The sequence below is a fragment of the Nelumbo lutea genome, chromosome 7 (assembly GCF_056320005.1).
Source record: "Nelumbo lutea isolate HS-2025 chromosome 7, American lotus-T2T, whole genome shotgun sequence".
NCBI classification, from domain to species: Eukaryota; Viridiplantae; Streptophyta; class Magnoliopsida; order Proteales; family Nelumbonaceae; genus Nelumbo; species Nelumbo lutea.
In genome coordinates, this window is record NC_142690.1 from 9,384,965 (window position 1) to 9,404,259 (window position 19,295).

A 19,295-nucleotide genomic window follows, 5' to 3' on the forward strand; every position below is an offset into this window, starting at 1 on the left:
GTGGAGGTACTTCGTTACTAGTAACAGTTGTGTCTCCCCCCCCCCTTTTTTTTTTTTTTTGAGAAGGGGACACATAGAATACCGGGTGAATGCGAGAACCTTGTGGAAGCTTGAGTTTGTAGGCCATCTTCCCAAGTTTTTCTTCAATTTGATATGGTCCATAGAACTTACACGCAAGTTTTTGATAGGCTCATTTAAACATAGAGTGCTGACGATAGGGATGGAGCTTCAGAAACACAAAGTCTCCCACTTGATATTCAACATCCCGACGTTTGGAATCTGCTAATTGTTTCATTCGATTGTTTGCTGCATGCAAATTCTCCTTAAGTTGTCGTAGCAAGGCATCCCGAGATGATAAGTTGCAGTCAACTTCATTTACTGGGCAAAAACCTTCATTGTAATGTGGAATTTCCGGTGGAGGCCTTCCATAGAGAGCTTGGAAAGGAGTCATTCTGGTAGATGCGTGATAGGTAGTATTGTACCAGAGTTCAGCCCATGGGAGGAAGGAGTGCCATGTACGGGGCTGTTGGTACGCAAAGCATCGGAGGTATTGTTCAAAACAACGATTAACCACCTCCATTTGTCCATCTGTTTGTGGATGGTACGTGGAGCTCATCTTCATTTGTGTGCCTGATAATTTGAAGAACTCTTGCCAAAAACAACTGATGAACATCGGGTCTCAATCGCTTATGATGGATCGAGGCATACCATGAAGTTTTACAACTCCTTCAGTGAATTTTTCAGCCACCAATTTTGTTGTATACGGGTGGGAGAGAGCCAGAAAGTGTGATGATTTGCTCAACCTGTCAACCACAACAAGAATTGAATTCTTACCATTCGAAGGTGGGAGGCCATCAATGAAGTTCATAGTGACATTATCCCATACTTGACAAAGAATTGGAAGTGGTTGTAGGAATCCGGCAGGTGACAAGGTTTCATTTTCGGCATGTTGGCACACTTCACAAGAAGCAACATAGTTTTTCACCACTTGGTGCATGGACGGCCAATAAAATTGTTGCGCTATTCTTTTGTATGTCCGTAGTACACCCGAATGCCCACCCATTGGAGAGTCGTGGTATTGTTGCAAAAGTTGTTTGGTGATGTGGGAATGAGAGGGCACCACTACTCGATTTTGTCGCAAACCAACCCATTACGTCAGCTTTAAGGAACGCCTAGGTTTTCGGTTGCTTGTTGTCTAATCCTTTTCATGTAAGGGTTGTCACAAGCTTCGGCTTTGATTGTATCCCATAATGGAGTTTGGGACACAAACAAGGCATCCAGACTAGGACTTCCCGCCACCTGTGAAAGTGCATCAGCTGCATTATTCTCCCAGTCAAGCTTGTATTGTATCTCATAATCATAGCCAACCAGTTTGGTTACCCATTTTTGTTGCTCGGGTGTTGCTACTCGTTGCTCCAACAAGTATTTGAGACTACGCTGATTTGTTTGGATGTAAAATTTCCGGCCAAGCAAATATGGTCCCTACGTCTGAATTGCATGAATGATGGCTAGCATCTCTTTCGAATAAACTGACCACAAGCGTTTGGTGGCGCCCAAGGCTCAACTCATGAATGCAATAGGCCCTCCTTGCTTTGATAGAACTGCCCCTATGTCGTCTCCCAAAGCATCTAACTCAATGATAAATGGCTCATTGAAATTTGGCATTGTGAGCATTGGTGTAGTGGTTATATCTTTCTTGAGCTCCTGGAAAGCATTTTCTGCTTCATCTGACAATCCAAACTATCCCTTTTTCAAGAGATTGGTGAGAGGGCGTGCTATGATGCCATAGTTGTGGACAAATTTTCGGTAATAACCTGTAAGTCCTATAAACTCACGCAACTCAGAGACATTAGTAGGCTTAGGCCAATTCAGCATGGTTTGGATTTTGCCTTGATCCACCTTAACCCTTGAGGAGTTACAATATGGCCTATGTATTCTAGTTCTTGTACACTGAAGGCACATATGCTGATTTTGACAAAAAATTTATGCTGCCTCAGTATTTCTAAAGCCTTTTGAACATGTTCAAGGTGCATGTTCCAATTGGGGCTATAGATCAAAATGTCATTAAAGAAAACAAGCATAAATTTACAGAGGTATGACCGAGATATTAAATTCATGATTGCTTGAAAGGTAGACGGAGCATTATAAAGACCAAAGGGCATAACTAAGTATTCATAATGGCCATTATGAGTGCGACAAGCAACTTTATGAATGCCTGTGGGAAGCACTCGAACCTAGTGGTATCCTGCCCGTAAGTCAAGTTTAGTGAAATAAGTAGCTCCATTGAGCTCATCAAGCATGTCATCTATTGTAGGAATTGGGAATCTATCTTTGATGGTTACGGCATTCAGCACAATAATCAGTGCAAAATTGCCATGAAACCATCCTTCTTTTTAACCAATAAAACAGGAGATGAAAAAGGACTAGTGTTGGATCTTATAAGCTCCAAATTTAACATATCATGAACTTGCTTTTCAATTTCGGATTTTTGGAAATGGGCATACCAGTATGGTCTCACATTGATGGGCTCTATTCCTTCCCTCAAATTGATATGATGATCGTTTTTCCGTGTGGGAGGACGGTGCATAAGTTCTTGGAACACATCTTCAAACTTCCCCAGCAGTTGTTGCATCTCCGTGTTGACATCCGGTGATGTAGGCTCGACTGTGGCTTGAAGGAAAATAGCAAACAAGGAACTCCCTTTCTGTATGTCTTTGGAGATAGCTTTGACTGATGCGGGTTGAATTGATTGCGCACCGAAATCCACTTTCTCTCTCTCTCAGTCCGGTCTGCTACAATCTCACAAAAAGTTTCTTCAGAGATTCTTCAACTTTACTGGTTGCAGATTCTCACCCAAGGCTCTTTTGTATCATGGGAACGGATTTGCCTATAACCCAATAGCAAATTCGGTAAAACTGATTGGGGAAAATAACTTCTAAAGACAGTGTCTTCAAGCGCACCTCAAAGCTTCTCCTCCAAAGTTACAGTGACCCCATTTTCCAACACTTTCAACAAAAACCAAATCGGCACAAAATCAAATCAATGCTACAGTGTATATATCCCAACACCAACAGTGGAATCCATTCTATGCAAAGTGACTCAACCTGACCTGCTCAACCACTTCATCGCTAAACTATACTTCAACCTCGTTGGGTGTCGCAATGAGCTCAATGCTAGTAAGATACACTATTGATCTAAGGGGTTTGGGGCTTGTGCCGTCACTTTCAAGTTTCACTATTGGTGGGCTCATTGTCCTCAACGCCATCGTTCGTAGGCCCAATTCTAACAATTAATTATGTACAATTTACAAAGGGTTTAAATTTGCGTATGGAAAAACTTCTGTTCCTCGAGTCCTTATTACTTAGGGATTGCTTTTACTTCTCTCACCCTGCAACATTCATCACTTTTAACGGGCAAAGATATTCTGGAGTAACTGGTTTAAATTTTGCATGAAACCAAAAGACATTACTTCAAGGCTTTGTTTGTTAAATCTTCTAGCCTTAATAATTCTGTCGCACTTATCTTTAATTCATAGCTTAGCTCAGTCAATAGGTTGAACCATGCCAATTGGATATTATAATTTTAGTTGTTTCTTTTGGTTTATGTTTCCTACAAACTTAGTTGTTTAATTGATGTAAGAAGTTGGACTGAGATTATAATTTTAGTTGTTTCTTTTGATTTATGTTTCCTACAAACTTATTTGTTTAATTGATGTAAGAAATTGGTCCAAATAACAGTTTAACCACTGCTTCAATTTGTGTATATCTTTTTACTGTGGCTTTGATAGACTCACTTCCTGGTTTATATTTCCTACAATGCTTCAAGGTTTTTGTTTCCTACAAACTGATTAAATGTAAATTCACTCAGTTATGGGATGAGAAAATCATAAAATTCTCTAATCTTTGGTTTGATGGACATTTGAAGCCAATATTTAAAAAAAAAATTAAACAGTCCATGTTAGCATGTCTTTCCTTTGAGAGAAGTTTTTTATCTATTTTCTCAAATTTTTGTATTCTTTTGTATTTTCTTTTGATTTAAAAATATAAAAAAGTAATCATTGCTTATCTTGATTAGATTAATAAAGTTGCACAGTATTAAAAAGAGAAATTTGTGTTTTCCAATGCCTCTTATTTTAATGCATATTATTATTATATTTAAAAAAGAGTTAAAGACATTTAAGAGAGAGCGAGAGGGAGGGAGGGAGGGAGTAGTAATAATAATTAATATACTTTAAAATTTATACTATTAATAATAATTATTATACTTTAAAATTTATACTATTAGTAATAATTACAAGAATTTTAATAATCAATAGCATTTTTATTAATTAACAGTACTAGCCATATTTATCAAAAATAATGTATTTATTAATTAATAGTATCTTTAAAAAATTATCAATATTTATTCAAAAATAATATTAAATAATGTATTTATTAATTAATATAACCTAAGTTATAATTCATTAAAATAGTATTAACAATTACAATATTTATTAATTAATAGCAATTAAATAATTAAACTATTTTATTAATTCACAATATTAACTATACTTTTAATTAATATAGTATTTTTAATAATTACAATATTGTTAATTAATCTAAAGTATTTATTAATTAATAGTATTTTTAAATAATGTAGTACTTTTAATAATTACATTATTTTAATTAATTAACATTATTTATTAAAAGAAATGTATTTTTTATCAATACTGATGGAGCGCATTCCGGCCGGTCTTAGCTGTCAACGAACTCACCTCTGAGCTGGAGCGTCGGGGAGCCTGAAACGGGAAAGAAGAGAGCTCCGGGGGGAACCCGGTGTGATAACTCCGAAGCTCAAGTCAGTAATCTCTCAAAGGCAAAGTGTAGACCAGATAGTGCAAAGTTCACATACCTTGTTTGCTGGGGGCAGGGGGTTCTTATAATCACTTCGCGCACTCGCTCCGAGGCCCTTGTCAGGTCGGGTATGATTACCCTTGCGTCTATCAATTCGGTCGTCGTCCTTTCTACTGGGACAGAACCGCCACTGCCTAACCGTCTCTCTAACTGGAGATGGCGGTGTCAGGTGGCGGTGGCAGGTGGCCATTTTAGAGTGCGGCCGTCAAGCGTCAGATCCCAAGTCAGTCAGGTGCGGCGCACTGGGGTACGAACTTCCTCAGTGTCAGGCATGGTACAACTTGTTTGGTTTTGGTGCCCAGAAGGTGATGCGGAGTGGTGAACGAGGCGAAGTCTTGAGTTTGGAGGTATGTATAGGGCGGGCCAGTTCGGCGAGGTGTATCCCAAACTGTTACAAGGTTGGTCAGTTCGGTGAGGTATATCCCGAACTGGTAAGGTAGGCCAGTTCGGCGTGTATCTCGAACTGTTTACAAGGTTGGCCAGTTCGGCGAGGTGTATCCCGAACTGTTACAAGGTTGGCCAGTTCGGCGAGGTGTATTCCGAACTGTTACAAGGCCGGCCAGTTCAGCGAGGTGTATCCCAAACTGTTACAAGGTAGGCCAGCTTGGATTACTTTCTGGTTTGGGGCCAAGGGTGAGTTCGGGCACCCAGTAGGGAGTTCGGTCCACTGGTGTCCCCTTGGTGTTCGCGCTTAATGCTTGCTTTTGTGTCGAGCTGTTGTTTTTGCCACGTGTCGCATAACTGTGAGGTCGGGCCAAATCTTCCTTCATCAATTGCCCCCCACTCCTCGTGCCAAGGGTCTTGCCCTGGTGCGGGGAGTTTTGCGAGGTGGTAGGTGGATTTGTCCCATCCTTTGAATCTTGACTGCACGAGTTGCTTTTGCAAGGGTTCTTCGCTTGCTTTTGTGTCGAGCTGTTGTTTTTGCCACGTGTCGCATAACTGTGAGGTCGGGCCAAATCTTCCTTCATCAATTGCCCCCCACTCCTCGTGCCAAGGGTCTTGCCCTGGTGCGGGGAGTTTTGCGAGGTGGTAGGTGGATTTGTCCCATCCTTTGAATCTTGACTGCACGAGTTGCTTTTGCAAGGGTTCTTCGATTTTCGAGAAGGCGGGAAACTAACGACGCGTTTTGAATTTCAAAAATTCGCGCCGCTGGGACATGACAGCGGGTCATTCAAACTTGAAAAAGGCGCGCCACTGCTGGACGTGCGCTGGCATTTGTCAGGGAGACGTGCGGCACGGTCAGTTTCAGAAAGACGTGCGTCAGCACGACTTCGGTTTAAAAAAGACGTGCGCTGACATTTCATTTTTTTAGAAAGACGTGCGCCAATCACATCTCAGCCTCAGGGGACATGCGATCAACGCGAATGTGGGCCATCGGATCATCTTTGATCTGCACGGTCGGTTCTTGGTTACTGTAGCTATAAATAGTGGGGGACCCCAGTCGATTTGTCACTTTTGCGGTTTGCCTATTGAGCTCGCGTCCAACTTTACAGCTCGCGTCCAAATTTTTTTTTCAGCTCGCGTCTAGGCTGGTTACGTAGCCTCCAAGGTTTTTTGGCTTGTTCCCGTCTCTGGAGCCTTCAAAACTTTCTTCTGGTGAGTACTTTCCTGAATCCACCTCTTTTCCTCAATGTCTAGCTTTGATAGCTTAGACGACTCTTCAAGTAAGACTGACGTAGGTTCTACAAACCGAGCCGTATCCCCCGACTGGCTCAGTGATCCTGAGGTGGAACTCGAGGACTATGAACCAGTAGGCCAAGCCACTTTGGGCAGTTTGGCGTCTACCTCTCGCCGAGGTCGGATGCTAGACTGGTTTGGTCCCTCGACCATGACGCCTGAGGGGCTTCAATCTATACTTGTCTTACAATCTGCTTGGGGGGTATACATATTTTATTCCTTCGGGTAGCTTTCCTTGGGAACACGGTCCTGATGAGATTGTGATTTTTCGAGAGCAGCTCGCTGCGGGGGTGTGACTTCCTTTCCACCCCCTTCTCGTCGAAGTCATAAACCACTTCGGTGTCACCATTGGCCAACTTCATCCAAACTCTATTCGGAACCTGGTGGGGACAGTCTCCCTTTTTTGCGAGCAGAATTTCCCTTTAGACTTAGAGATATTCTCCTCCATCTTGATGCTCAAGAGACAGACGGGTTTTCTTCCTAGGGGAAGACGGGCGTATTACCTTTCTCCTCGCCCGGGCTTTAAGCTTCTGTACAATCTTCCTAATAAAGTCCCGATGTGGAAGCGGGACTATTTCGGTGTGCGAAGTGCACAAGGATAGCCCTTTCAGACCGGGCGGGGTGAGGCCGCTCCTGATTCAGGTGTTACTCTCGACAAAGAGACGGTGAAGGGCCTCCGGCAATGGGCATGGCAAGGTTTGAAGTGCCATTACTACTTAACGGAGGCCAAGCTTATTGCGGTCGGCCTGAGTTCGGGTAGGTTTCTAGTTCTGTGGTTTCTTGTTGCTTTGTTCCTTTTTTTTTTTTTATGTCGAACTTGTTTTTGTAGGTGTGATGGACGCGGAGAGAACTCGTGGGGGGCGTCTGTTCCAAGGTATGAAGAGGAGGAAGTGGGTCACCAAGCGAATTCATACCGAGCTGCCCCCGAAAGAGGAGCCTCAAGTTCTAGACAACACGCTGGAGGATCTGCCCAGGGAGCCCGAGGTGACTCCACTGATGCATGAAGCTGCCGGGGCGCTCCTGCATACTCAAGTGCTCCTACTCACTCTGGGTCAGCTCATACGCGGGCTAGGCCCTCGAGTTCGGGAACTCAAGGGGAGTGCAGGAGCGTGTTGACGCCGAACTACGCTCTTCAGAAGAGTAGGGAGGCTACTTTCCCTGAGAAGATCGCGGCGTGGACCGATTTTCCTTTGAACCAGGTCACATGTCATGCCGTAACACATGCTATGGTGGTAAGTCAGATTTCGTCTGCCTTTTTCATTTTCTGTCGCTTTTGCTGTCATTGCTCACTTGTTTCTTTTGGTAGGTGAATTCTTCAATTCATGCCTTAGCAGCCCAAGTGGAGAGGAGCTCGCGACAGGCGCGAGCTGCTGAGGCTGTCGCTCATGCTGCTGAAGAGGCTTTCCGTGCTGCAGAGGCGAATACCCGAGCTGCTGAGGCAACTGCTTATGCTGTCGAAGAGGCTGCTCGCGTCGCAATGGCCAGGCAGGCGAGGTCTCAGCGTGATGCCAAGGCCATGGGGTCGTTGTCAAGCACATGGCAGACTTGAAGTTGGATTTGCAGCATCAAGTCGAATATCTTCAGAAGGACATCAAGGAGAAAACGCAGATTTTTTCCAAAGGCATTGAAGACGCCAAGAAGAAGGCCGGTGGATGATCCAGAACACGTACCCCGACTTTGATGTTAGTGCCATATCCACTCCGCGTATAACTCAGGAGATGGCCAATGCTGCCGATGGCGAGCCGGACTCTGAAGGAGAGGCAGGGCCTTCGGGTGTTGTTGAAGTGCCTTCTGATAGCGAAGAAGTAGCTCTGGGCATGTAAAAATATTCTTTTTTTTTGTAAGTGCCTTCTGATGGCCAATATACTGTTTCTTGCAATTCAATAGATAATCTTTTTTCCCAAGTGTTCCTTTTTCCCGAGTAGGAACTCGGCTTCGGCAGGTCGCAGGCAACGCAAGTAGGGGAGCGTGTAGAACCGTCGGTATAACCGTTCGTCTATTATGACGTATTTGGTTGCCTGGCGCTGCACCCTCTTGGACGCATTGCGTTCTGCAGCGAGGGTTCCGTCTATCAAGAAGCTCGCGAGTGGGTCGATCCAGCTCGGCTCTGCTTCCAGGACGGGAGCGACCTCCTCTGCCCCCCTGAGAATATTAGGCCGAGGTAAATCCTCTATGTACACGGTTCTCATGTTGTGACTTGTGCCGGCTAACCAGGACAGAGCGTCGGCCTCTGTGTTCTCTGACCTTGGGATTTTCCTGATGAAGTGTGACTGGAAGTTGAGCAGGGCCTCTTACTTTCGCCAAATATGCGATCATGGAGAGCTCGCGTGCTTCATACTCGCCCGTAACTTGGTTGGCTACAAGCTGGGAATCGCTGCAGATGACCAAGTGCTTTGTCTTTACCTTTCACGCTAAGTCCAGCCCGGCTATCAGTGCTTCGTACTCTGCCTCATTGTTGGATGCCGCGAACTCAAAGCGTAGTGTGTATTCTAATTTTGTGCCGCACGGGCCACATAAGACTATTCCAGCCCCGCTGCCTTGCTGGTTCGAGGAACCATCCACGTGAAGGATCCAGGGCTCCTCATCCCAGTTCGCGTTTCGCCTGACCAGGAGAGATGCCACACTCGCTGCTACTTCACGGGGTTTAGACTCTATTGGCTCGGGAGCTCTGGGTTCGCCCGAACTGGGGACCTCGGGCTCGACCTGTAGGGCTTCATGGCTGAAAGTGCACTCGGCGATAAAATCAGCCAGAGCTTGGGCCTTAATTACGGTCCGGGGTTTGTACTAGAGATCATACTCGCTGAGTTCGATGGCCCATTTCGTCAGCCTACCGGAGACCTCGGGCTTCAGCAAAACTTGTCTTAGGGGTTTGTCGGTTAAGAGAACGACGGTGTGAGATTGGAAGTATGGGCGGAGTTTCCGAGCTGATATCACTAGTGCGTAGGCAATTTTTTCTATCTGCGAGTACCTTGTTTCTGCTCCCTGCAGAATTTTACTAACATAATAGATGGGCCGCTGGACCTGATCTACTTGCTTTACTAATACCGAACTGACCACTTCGTCACTCGCCGAGAGGTACAGTTCTAGGACTTCGCCCTCCTCGGGTCTGGCTAAGGTTGGTACAGTGGCGAGGTAAGTCTTTAGCTCATCGAACGCGAGCTGGCAATCTCGGGTCCATTCGAACCCTTTGCCTTTGATTGCCTTGAAGAAAGGCAGGCAGCGGTCTGCTCTCTTGGACATGAAGCGGCTCAGAGCGGCTATGCGGTCGTTTAGCCTTTGAACTTCTTTTACTTTCCGAGGTGGTCTCATATCAAGGATGGCCTTTATTTTGTCTGGGTTGGCCTCAATGCCGCACCGGTTGACAATGTACCCTAGGAACTTACCCGAGGTGACACCGAATACACACTTGTTTGGGTATAGTCTCATGTTATACTGACGCAGAATTTGGAAGACAAAATCCAAGTCTCTTATTAATTCTCGCAAAAACTGTGTTTTGACGACCATGTCGTCAAATAACATTCGATTTTCGTGCCAATTAAAGGCCGAAAAAGTTTATTTACAAGTCTTTGAAAGGTCGCACCAGCATTCTTTAGCCCGAAGGGCATGACCTTGTAACAGTACAGGCTAAACTCGGTAATGAAGTTGGTTTTTTCTTAGTCGGACTGGTCCATCTTAATCTGGTTGTAGTCTGAGTAGGCGTCCAGGAAGCTTAGCAGCTCGTGTCCCGAGGTCGCGTCCACGAGGTAGTCAATTTGGGGTAGGGAGAAGCAGTCTTTTGGGCAAGCTCAGTTCAGATCGGTGTAGTCGACGCACATGCACCACTTGCCGTTGGCTTTTTTCACCAGCACTGGGTTGGCTACCCAGCTCGGGTAATGAACTTCCCATATGAAGTCCGTTGTGAGGAGCTTTTCGACTTCTTCGTTGACCGCCCTCCAGCACTCCGGGGCTAAGTTGCGTTTCTTCTGTCTAATGGGTCTGACTACAGGGTCAGTGTTAAGCTTGTGAGTTATGAGGCCATGGTCAATACCGGGCATATCTGCCGCGGACCATGCAAAAATATCTAAATTTTGGAGTAAAAAACTCACCAATTCAGTTCGCAAAGGCTCCTTGACGGAGGCGCCAATTTGTAGAGTTTGCGTCGAATCTGTAGCCGAGGTCGGGACTGTGACTGTTTCCTCAGTGGGCGAAACTCGTTCCTCGCCCTGCTCCGTAGGTCGCTCTAGTTCGAGGTCGTCGGCTGCCTTGTTTTTTCCCTTTAGGGCAGCAACATAGCATTTGCGGGACTCAAGTTGGTCGCCCTGCGCTACCCCCACACTGAAGTTCGTGGGGAACTTCATTGCCAGATAATAGGTGGAGACCACTGCACGTAGAATATGCATAATTGGTCGCCCTATTATGGCGTTGTATGGGGAGGGGGTTGCGACCACCAGGAAATCGTGGTTGAGTCTTACCGCGCACGGCCATGTACCGACTTCCACAGGTACTGTTATTTTTCCCAAGGGCCTGACTTCCTCTCTGCTGAAGCCTACCAGAGGAGTGTGAGCGGGTTTCAAATCGCTTTTCTGCAACTGCAATTGGTCGAACGCCGATTTGAATAGTATGTCCGCCGAACTGCCTGAGTCGACCAGCACGCGCCGGACTTCGAAATCGCTGATCCTTAGCTTTATGACGAACATGTCGTCGTGGGGGTAGTGAACACCTCGCGCATCTTCTTCTATAAAAAAGATCGGTTCTTCCTTCTTTGGCCTCTTGGGAGGGTTCTGCTCCACTCGGGTTGCTTCGTGAACTGACGTCCTTGCTTCCGCCGAAGTGCATCCTGCCACCACCGAACCGCCCACTATCATGTGGATGGTTCCCCAGACTGGCCTTTCTTCTGGGGGAGGTCGCTGCAAGACTTCGGCCGGTCTGTTGCTCGGCTCGGGGACATCCTTCCCGTGTTCCCCTTGCCGACTTGCTTTATTACTATTGTCGTAGTGTACAAAATTTCTTAAGTACCCGCGACGGATGAGTCCTTCTATCTCGTCGCTGAGATTATTACATTGCTCGGTGCTATGACCGTGATCTTTATGAAAACTATAATATAAATTTTTGTTCCTCTTGTTGGGGTTACTCTTCAAGCGAGGTGGCCATTTTACGTAAGGCGCGTCCTTGATCGTGATTAGAATCTCGGCCCGCCTTGCGTTCAATGGCTTGTAATCCATCCGAACTGCTAAGGGAGCTCGGGACGGCTGGCTCGGCTTCGCCTTTTGGTTATGGCCTCTTCTGTCGTCGGGGTTGGAGGGCTGCTCGCCCTCTCTTTTTCTTTTTTCAACTCCGCCTTCGTTTCTCTGGTTGATCTCTTCCTCTGTTCTAATAAACTTGTCCGCGAGCTTGAGGAAGTCGGCCACGGTTGCTGGTTGGCTGGCCACCATGTGCCATTTGAACTCTTTGTGCGTCACCCCTCTTTTGGCCGCGGCGAGCTGTACCGCAGGGTCTAACCGAGGGATTTGCAAACATGCTTCATTGAACCGTTTGATGTAGCTCCGGATGGGTTCTCCCTCTCTTTGGATTACCCCGAAGATACTTTCCTCGGTTCTGGGACACCTTTTACTGGTGACAAAGTGCGCAGTGAAGATCTGCACAAACTGGGGCCAACTTTTTATTGACCCGGAAGCTAGGTTCCGGTACCAGGTGCGGACCACCCCTCTGAAGGTGGTGGTGAAGGTCATGCACATGCACGACTCTTGCCCTAGCGATGTGCATTTGCGACTGAAATGCGTCGACGTGGTCATTGGGGCCGAAGGACCTATCATATTTGTCCAGAGAAGGGAGTTTGAAATCTCTAGGCAAGGGGACTGCCAAAAGTTCTGCTGAAAGGGGGGAAAGAACTGAGAGAATGGGGACGGTTTTTACCTCGCCCGAGCTCGTTTCTTCCTTGCCTTTGAGCTCGGGTAGCACGTGAGTAGCAGTTCGGCGACTTCGACGGCGCCTTCTTTGAGTGGGCCTGGTGCTGGCGCTACTTGCCTCCGTGTTGCCGAGCTCGATGGGCCCGGATTGCTGGCCTGCTGCTAAGGTGCTGAAGCGGTTCTCCGTGAGTGGGAACACGGGCTTGGAGCGCCGAGGTGACTTTGTTGGCGAGGTTCTTGACCCACCCGCGGGCTGCGAGGCGGGGGTGATCTTTCTTTGCTTTCGGCTCGGGGAAGAGGCCTGACTGTTAGGGGGGTTTTGCGGTCGGGAAGCCTCTCCTTGGTGAGGTCGTCCACCTTGAGGGGAGGCCTTGACCGGCTTTGAAACAGGGTGCCGGAGGGGAAGTGGTTGGTTCAAGGGTAGCTGAGGGAATTGTTGTTGATAATGGTGTTGGGAGAGGTGGTGCAACACCTGGTGTTGCTGAAGTTGGTGCTGCTGGAATTGCTGCATTTGGGCCTGCATTGCCCGCATGCATTGCATCAGATCATCTATCTGGTTTTGGCGGGCTGCCAGTGGGACAACACTTGGTTCCGCGAAGTTCATTTCAACGGGGAGTGGGAGAGGGATGTTCAACGAGGGAGTGTTCAGAGGTTCCACCGCATGTGGCACATTCAAACTTGGGATCCCATCCACTGAAAAGGGGATGGTGAACTGCCCAATGCACACTGCCGGAGCATGAAGTTGCTCTCCGGTAGTGGCCTTTTCGGTTCCACACCCGACACTGCTGGAGGAGGCCATTTCGGTGTTGGAGATTTTGAAAAAAGGGTAGGTAAAAGAGATTTAGAGGGAGGCTTTTAGAAACGTTCCCACAGACGGTGCCAATTGATGGAGCGCAATCCGGTCGGTCTTAGCTGTCAACGAAGTCGCCTCTGAGCTAGAGTGTCGGGGAGCCTAAAACGGGAAAGAAGAGAGCTCCGGGGGGAACCCGGTGTGATTACTCCGAAGCTCAAGTCAGTAATCTCTCAAAGGCAAAATGTAGACTAGATAGCGCAAAGTTCACATACCTTGTTTGTTGGGGGCAGGGGGTTCTTATAATCACTTCGCGCACTCGCTCCGAGGCCCTTGTCAGGTCGGGTATGATTACCCTTGCGTCTGTCAATTCGGTCGTCGTCCTTTCTATTGGGATAGAACCGCCACTGCCTAACCATCTCTCTAACTGGAGATGGCGGCGTCAGGTGGCGGTGGCAGGTGGTCGTTTTAGAGTGCGGCCGTCAAGCGTCAGATCCCAAGTCAGTCAGGTGCGGCACCCTCGGGTACGGACTTCCTCAGTGCCAGGCATGGTACGACTTGTTTGGTTTGGTGCCCAGAAGGTGATGCGGAGTGGTGAACGAGGCGAAGTCTTGAGTTCGAAGGTATGTATAGGGCGGGCCAGTTCGGTGAGGTGTATCCCGAACTGTTACAAGGTTGGCCAATTCGGCGAGGTATATCCCGAACTAATAAGGTAGGCCAGTTCAGCGTGTATCCCGTATTGTTTACAAGGTTGGCCAGTTCGGCGAGGTGTATCCCGAACTGTTACAAGGTTGGCCAGTTCGGCGATGTGTATTCCGAACTATTACAAGGTCGGCCAGTTCGGGGAGGTGTATCCCGAACTGTTACAAGGTAGGCCAGCTCGGATTACTTTCTGGTTCGGGGCCAAGGGTGAGTTCGGGCCCCCAGTAGGGAGTTCGGTCCGCTGGTGTCCCCTTGGTGTTTGCGCTTTAAGCTTGCTTTTGTGCCGAGTTGTTGTTTTTGCCACGTGTCGCATAACTATGAGGTCGGGCCAAATCTTCCTTCATCAAATACTATTTTCAATAATTTCAGTATTGTTAATTAAGTATTTATTAATTATAAATGTTTATTAAAATACTGTATTTTACAATATTAATATTATTTATTAACCATATTTTACATTATTACTATTTTAAAAATGTTAATTAATGTAAGCTATAATTTAAATATTATTTAAATTATGTATTTTTAAACAGTAATCGAAAGTAATTATATTTAAATTGTTTATTTAATATAATTTAAGCTATAAATAGTAGAAAATTACATTTAATGAATAGAAAATATCAAAGAAAATAACAAAAAAGGGATTAACATGGTTTCTAATAAATATAACCATTAAATTTTCTTTTTGAGAGAAGCTATTTATCTATTTATTAAAAATAGATTTTAGTTAATTAACATTATTTTTTGAAAATAATTAACATTATTTATTAAAACTGGTCCTACCATTTCAACATAGCTCTCCTTGCAGGAAACCCCCTTCCTAATTTTCTGTTTATTTGAATTTTTTTATTTTTTTATTCCACGTAATTGTGATTAAACCCAATGAAAGGCGAGAGACATTTGAACTTCCAAGACGTCTTCCGCCCTCCTTATTAATTCGTTTAACAAGTTGGAATGCCACGTTTGGACGTGCCAATCTTCTTCCAATTTCAATTCTTTATTTTGAATTTTTTTTTTTTTTTATTTAGATTTCCTGATTTCATTTGGGTTTTGCAAATAGATTAGGTTTTGTTAGCCATTCTCCAAGATAGAGGCTCTAGCTCAAAGCTTTGATTTCACTATCAAAGCTCCAGTCATTCTTCAAGACAGGTAAGGTACAAAACTTTTTCTCTGTTATATGTATATGAGGAACTACACATCTTGGAGTAACACCATCATACACAAAGACTGCGTTCAGGTTTGAAGTCTTTCTTTTGGATACCAAAACAGGGGCTCCGCCCCATTGTCCCGTTCAACCAATCCTTGAATGACGAAGATCTTTTAATGTTTTACATGAACAGGTTATTCAAGTGGTATTAACAACTCAATTCATGTACCATAACACAAACCTTCGTTTCAGGTAAACTCTCTGTTCGAAAATCACATTTAAGATGGCAAAGCAGGGCTCCGCCCCATTCTCCCTCTACCTATATCCGTGAAATATCATTTTTCTCAAACAATTCATCAATTTCTTCTAATATCATTTTTATTTTTAGGTGAACTGTTTTATCTTTTTACCTCTATTTTATTTTATGCATTGCATTCTTCATCTCAACAGTTCATTGCTTTTGTTTGAGAAACCAAGTCTCTTCAGTTGCAGGCAGACCCAGTTTTGTGCTATGCATTATCTCTTTTCTTTAGTTAATAGTAGTTCAAATCTTTATTCTCTATTTTTCTAAGTGGAAGTTGAATGTAACATACAGTATATATCTGCTGCAATTGTAGATTTTAGAAGCACAACACCATCAAGGCCTTTAAGAGGATTGGGAGCTCTGTCTTCGGTCACCAGAACAGCCATCGACAGAACTGCCGAGGCATGGGAAGATAAATAGACCCCTACAACGACTTACCTGAGTTGGAGAGACGAAGATGAAAATTTCCCTGCAAATGTAACCTGACACAGCCTGTTCACGATGGATGAATAGATCGCAATGAGGACTTGAGGATAGCCTACTGCCTACCCAATTGGAGATGAATAGATTGTTGTCGGTGTTGGTAGTTCCATTGGAACCATAGAGATGAGTTTCTAGATATCCACCAGTTACTGTTAGGATTTTTGCTTAGACAAAGTAGGAGTTTCTACTTTCCTTTTTAACGTCCCTTTTCTCACTTCTCAAATTTCTTCGGTCCTTTTTAACGTAAACATGTATTGTTCATCCGTTGTTAATCCATGTAAATGGGTTAATAACTTTCTATTTGATAGACCGGTCCGTACTTCCATCCAAACCGTTTTTCAAATTCATGCTCCATGTTTGAGTCAATTAAACAAAATTTTAAGGTTCTTGGATAAAAAATTATGGTTTTAAAATTCATTGTTACATATAAAATTAATTTCCATTAGAATCAATGCAATTTATTTAATAAAAAATGTTATTATTAATAAAAATTAGTACTTCAGAAAATCTAACTTCATAATTAATATACTTACAAGAACTAATAAAATTAATAACATTTAACAAAAATTAATCAAGCAATAATTAATAAAAACAAATTTATTAATAATATTATTAAATAAAGTTCAATATATTTTTAGTACTTATTGTACTTTTGTAATTTTTTTGTTTTTTCATTATCAATATATTTTCAATAATTGTGTATTTTTGTTATAATTTTTCAGTAATTATTGGAGATTAAACTATTGTTATTTATCAGAGATGAGTCTATTAATTTAGCAGAAATTATGAGTGTTCATGAGTTAGTTCGATTCGGTCATAGTTTATTTGGCCAACCAAATTGACCTAGTCAGGTTAGGGAATTGGTTAGTTGAAACCGACTGACCTTTTGTGAAAACTGACTCACTCAAATTGTATCGATTTGGGTCGATTTTTTTAGTTTGGTCAATCGGTTCAAAAGATTTAAACTTAAAAATTAAATTTAATTTTAAAAATTATAATACAATTATTAAAAATAAATAAATTTAAAAATTATATTTATGATATAAAACATTTTAGACTAAGAAACATAGAAAATTTTTCACTTTTCCATATTAAAAGTTATATTTAAAATATAAAATAATAATAAATATCCATGGTTAGGTCGCTCGATTTTGGTCGATTTACAAATGGCTAAAGTGAAATTGATCCAACTTGATCGAATTGGGAAATTTTTTAACCAAAGACGACCTAAAGTACTAGAGAACTGGCCAACTTGGGTCGAGTTGATTGGGTTGGTCGGTTTCAGCAGTTTAATGAATAAACCTAACTGAAATTAATTATTAGTATTTATTAATTATTTTAGAAGTACAAAATATAAAACAATTGTATACTCTATGTGTTTTTATTAGGGTCATTTATTACAACACACCTTATAGTTTTACATATTTACTTAAACCTACCTTATAGTTTTCGTTTCACTAAAACATCCCATATATTTTACAACTTATTTACTTATTCAACATTTCATTAAGGAGTGTTTGTTTTGCCATTAGGCCTATAATTTTTTATTCTAAAATTACCCTTAATACTTTTTTGTACAGAAAACAAAATTAACCAAATATAGCCAATAGAGTGGTTACTCATGTCTTATTAAGGGCAAAAATGATATTTTTATTTTTATTTTCTTTTGATTAAATTTATTTAACCGAACATTAGGGTCAACACTGTCATTTTCCACTATCATTTAATGGAAGATTGATTAAATCCATTGCAAATTATAAGTGGTGTTTTAGAAAAATGCTAAGTATAGGGTAGATTTTAGTAAATCCATGAAACTATAAGGGATATTTTAGTAAATGACCATTTTATCATTTAGCTTTTGCTTAATAAATCCCGTGCATCGCATTGGTCCCCGCTAGCTTTTAATAATTACTGTATGAATAATTAACCATATTTTACATTATTTTCAATAATTGTAGTATTATTAATTACAGTATTTATTAATTAGTAATCTTTATTGAAATACTTTATTTATTAAAAATATTAATACATTTTTATTAATACATTTTTATTAATTCATTAATTAACAGTTTTTTAAATTGTTAATTAATGTAAGTTATAATTTAAATTTTATTTTAAATATTATTGAAATTATATTTGAAACTGTATGTAATATAATTAAATTTTAAACTGTAATTAAAAGTAATTATATTTAAATATAATTTAAGCATTAAATAACAAAAAATTATATTTAATGAACAAAAATTAACCAAAAATAAAGTACCAATCGTTTTGTTATAAATACCAAATATTACATTAACACATGTGCACACACTGCACTTCGGATTGTTCAGAAGCTATATAAATGGCTTTCATGCAGCTGGACAGACATGTATACAGTGTATACAAGTTCATTTAAGCTTTTCTGTGTGGGTATACATGGATCTGCTATGCGAACGCGGAGGCCTTGTGGAAGCTCTGAACGCTAGTGTATGGTAATGTCGCAGAAACCCTGGTTCTCTCTCATAGGTTTGGTTCAGACCAGACTGCATGGCACTGCATGCATCCTCCCTTACCTTGCATGCTACTTTAAGGTAGTAGTCTTTGATCTGGTCTTCTCAGGGAGCGTCGGTCCTCATCTCTACAGTCCTAGAAGATATTCAACTTACTATTCCTAGCCACAAGATCTACAGTGCCTTCTCGATGAGCTCAACGTGACCAGGTCTATCTTCTTGGGTCATTCCATGTCTGCCATGATAGGATGCATAGCCACAACACAGAGGCCAGACCTCTTTAAACAACTCATCTTACTGGGTGGCTCTCCAATCTCTCTCTCTCCCTCTCTCTCTCTCTCTCTCTCTCTCAGAGTTTCTGTTGTCCAAAGGTACCTCAATGCCAAAGGATATTATGGAGGCTTTGAGAGATATTGACGCAATCTTAGAAAGCATAAAATAGAATTACTCAAACTGGGTCACAAATTTTGCTCCGAAGGCTATTGGGGTGAATGACAAGGCTGCTACAAAGGAGTTTGAATCCACTCCGGGAAAAATGAAACCTAGTATTGCCAATGGCGCAGCAAAAACTGTGTTCTTGATTGACTACAGACAAGTTCTGAGAAAAGTTAGGGTGCCTTGCACCATCATCCAATCTGAGAAGGACATCGTTGCTCCAAAATGGGTTGCATTTTACATGGCGAAAATGCTTGGTGGTAACACCAATGTTAAGATTTTGGACTCAGAAGGCCATTTTCCTCTTCTAATAGCTGATCATTTGCTCTTGGGTGTATTAAGGAGAGTTCTTCACATTGACAAGTAGACTAAGAGGGGATTTTAATTAAAGCAATGAAAAATGCAGCTTCTCTTCTATTGTGAAGGTTGATTCAGATTATAAGGGCGATCTAGATATTGATTATTTTAAAAATAAAATAAATGTATCT

At 42.8% G+C, this 19,295-nt stretch overlaps 1 pseudogene; it reads left to right on the forward strand.

The window, feature by feature from the left end:
• Positions 1-18,298: 18,298 nt before the first annotated feature.
• On the forward strand, positions 18,299-19,174 carry LOC148844990 (strigolactone esterase D14 pseudogene; annotated as a pseudogene).
• The last annotated feature ends 121 nt before the right edge of the window (positions 19,175-19,295 follow it).